Source organism: Nycticebus coucang, chromosome 15, assembly GCF_027406575.1.
Source record: "Nycticebus coucang isolate mNycCou1 chromosome 15, mNycCou1.pri, whole genome shotgun sequence".
Classification (NCBI taxonomy): Eukaryota; Metazoa; Chordata; class Mammalia; order Primates; family Lorisidae; genus Nycticebus; species Nycticebus coucang.
Window position 1 is genome coordinate 41,204,227 of NC_069794.1, and position 3,683 is coordinate 41,207,909.

Consider the following 3,683-nt stretch of genomic DNA (forward strand, 5'->3'; position numbering starts at 1 on the left):
TGGAGACTTTACCCCTTCTGTCATTTCTAACATTTCCTTATAGGAGGAATCCTCTGCTGTAGCTACCTCACGATCTCTAGAAGGAGTTACTCTGGACTGGTATTTCATGTTACCAGGATTTTTCTACTGATTCTTCTTCATGAGTGCTTTCTTGTATATGTTTCCTTACCCTAGTTATCCTTTCACTTCTTCTTGCTCTTTAAGTTACTGTGCCGCTGGCCTAAAGTTTTAATGAGTTCTTTTGGTATGGGACGAGAAAGATGAGAAAATTGAAGAGCAAGAAGAGAAAAAATATTTTAAAAAGAAAGAAAAAAGGGAAAGAAGAGAGGGTGACTAAAGGGAAATATTGATAAAAAGAAGAAAGGCACCGAAAGAAAGAAACAGTAGTAATATAGGTAGGTGTATAGTAGGGTACTATGACCCAACCATGAAACCCCCAACCTCTGGGGGTGCTGGTTTGGGTGATTTCCCTGAGGTCAACAGCTCTCTAATTATTAGAGACATGCAAATTTAAACCACTCTGAGATATCTTCTAACTCCAGTGAGAATGGCCTATATCACAAAATCTCAAAACTGCAGATGCTGGCACAGATGTGGAGAGAAAGGAGCACTTTTACACTGCTGGTGGGACTGCAAACTAATACAACCTTTTTGGATGGAAGTATAGAGAAACCTTAAAGAACTCAACCTAGACCTCCCGTTTGATCCTGCAATCCCATTATTGGGCATCATCCAGGAAAAAAAAAAGAAACCTTTTATTATAAAGACACTTACTTGTACTAGGCTGTTTATCGCAGCCCAATTTATTTATAAATTTTATAAATTTTATTTATAAATATTATTTATAAATATTAGTTGCCTATTTTTTGAGACTTAAAAAAATAAGTTAACTGATGACTCTATACTGAATTTCAGAGTCAAAGCATTCTATAATAGGCATACTCTTATTTGACAATGTGAATATTACTTTCTTTGTATTATTATTATTGTTGCTTAATATTTAGATGCAGCAATCTAGAAGCAGATTTTCACTCCTTCTCGAATCTCTGGTTTGGCCTACCTTCCTCCACTCCAGGCTTCACCATGTCCATCAGGGTTACCCAGAATTCCTACAAGGTGTCCACCTCTGCCCCACGGGCCTTCAGCAGCCGCTCAGACGGCAGTGGGCCTGGTGCCCGCATCAGCTCCTTGAGCTTCTCCCGGGTGGTGGGCAGCAGCTTCCAGAGTGGCCTGGGCACCGGCCTGGGTCTGGGTGGAGGCTATGTTGGGCCGGAGGTATGGGGGGCATCACAGCCATCACAGTGAACCAGAGCCTGCTGAGCCGGCTCAACCTGGAGATGGACCCCCAACATTCAGGCTGTGTGCACCCAGGAGAAGGAGGAGATCAAGACCCTAAACAAGTTTGCCTCCTTCTTCCACAAGGTGCGCTTCCTGGAGCAGCAGAACAAGATGCTGGAGACCAAGTGGAACCTCCTGCAGCAGCAGAAGACGCTTGCAGCAACATGGACAGCATGTGTGAAAGCTACATCAACAACCTTCCGCCACAGCTGGATGCACTGGGCCAGGAGAAGCTGAAGCTGGAGGCAGAGCTTGGCAACATGCAGGGGCTGGTGGAGGACTTCAAGAATAAGTATGAGGGGAAAATCAATAAACATACAGAGATGGAGAATGAATTTGTCCTCATCAAGAAAGATGTGGATGAAGCGTCCATGAACAAGAGGGATCTGGAGGCCCGCCTGGAAGGGCGGACTGACGAAATCAACTTCCTCAGCCTGCTGTATGAAGAGGAGATCCGTGAGCTGCAGTCCCAGATCTCAGACACATCCGTGGTCCTGTATGAGGAGATTGCCAACCGCAGCCAGCTGAGGCTGAGAGCGTGTACCAGACAAAGTAGGAGGAGTCGCAGGTGCAGACTGGGAAGCGCGGAGATGACCTGCTGCGCGTGAAGACAGAGATCTCCGGCATGAACCGGAACATCAGCCGGCTCCAGAATGAGGTCGAAGCTCTCAAAGGCCGGAGGGCTTCCCTGGAGGCCTGCATCCATCCCGGATGCCAAGCAGCATGGGGAGCTTGCTCTTATAGATGCCAGCGCCAAGCTGGCCCAGCCGGAGGCCACCCTGCGTCAGGCCGAGCAGGACATGGCTCAGCAGCTGCGTGAATACCAGGATCTGATGAACGTCAAGCTGGCCCTGAACGTGGAGATCACCACCTACCCCAAGCTGCTGGAGGGCGAGGAGAGCTGGCTGGAGTCGAGAATGCAGAACATGAGTATCCACACGAAGACCACCAGTGGCTATTCAGGTGGCCTGAGCTCGCCTATGGGGGCCTCACAAGCCCTGACCTCAGCTATGGTCTGAGCTCCTTCCAGACTGGCTTTGGCTCTGGTGGGGGCTCTGGCTCTTTCAGCTGCACCAGCCCCAGGGCTGTGGTTGTGAAGAAGATTGAGACCCAAGATGGGAAGCTGGTGTCTGAGTCCTCTGATGTCCTGCCCAAGTGAGCTGCCACTGCCGCCCCTCCAGTCTACCCTCTCCCAGGGCTGCCACAGAGGCTGTGGGGGAGGCAGCTGTGCCAGGGAGCACATGGAACAGGAGACCCCCCTGAGGCTCAGCCCCATCCCTCAGCCCATCCTTGTGGGGGGTTTACCACCTGGGTTACCCTCTCTTATATATGCACCCAACTAAAAACCAATTTGATTGCTTTTTCCAAAATAAAGCCTCAGCCTCAAAAAAAAAAAAATCTGATGCAGCAATTCTCTGATTTCTTTTCTGAATGTATTTATGTTCATTCATTCTTTATGAGGTTTTTGTTTCTAGTCCTTATCTTAAATATTGTTATTGTTAATTAAATTTTAAGCCTCTTTAATTTTGTGGAGACAGAAAATGGAAACCTAATAAACACATGTATATGTAAAAAAAAATAAAAAAAAGATGGATAAAAAATGTAGTCTCACACATTGTACCCCTTGATTGCACTAATGTACACAGCTATGATTTAACAATAAAAAAAATTAAAAAAAAAAAAAGAAAAAATGTAGTCTCATCAGGTATTGAAAGTCATAATTTGATCAAGGAAACCAATATTAAAAAAAGACAAAGCCAACAAATTGAAGACTTTTAGAAAAAGAGTATTAATTTTTTAATCTGAAAAAAATTATTTTTCTCTCTATTTTGGTACAATTGAGAGCATTTGTCTCAGCGAGCCTCAATAAGAATTAAAACTACTTTATTCTGACACCCATGTAATTTGGTTTGTTTTGAACTATCAGAGAAATGTATTATATTATGTCTCTATAAATAAAAGTCTCTGTTATTTTGAACTGTTTTCAAACAGTTAATTGAGTTAAGAATTTACAGACATTAGGCTTGGTGCTCGCGTAGTACAGTGGTTATAGCACCAGCCACATACACTGAAGGTGGTAGGTTTGAATTTGACCCGGGCCAGCTGGACAACTGCAACAACAAAAATAAATAAATAAATAAAAAGAATTTACAGACATCCTTATGAATAAATATCATCATATATTTTAATAGTAGTTCATATGTGTTACATCTATTAACACAGATTTTACTGATTGCTCCTTGTTTTTCAAAAATATTTCTTCATGTCTTTTCCATTTTCAGAGAGATGGGGTGTAGCAAAACTACAATTTGTATCAAAGTGAAATTTTTATAATATCTTTGAAG

The 3,683-nt window shown here is 43.6% G+C and overlaps 1 pseudogene; it reads left to right on the forward strand.

The window, feature by feature from the left end:
• Positions 1 to 1,053: 1,053 nt before the first annotated feature.
• LOC128566866 (keratin, type II cytoskeletal 8-like) lies at positions 1,054 to 2,497 on the forward strand (annotated as a pseudogene).
• Positions 2,498 to 3,683: the final 1,186 nt, after the last annotated feature.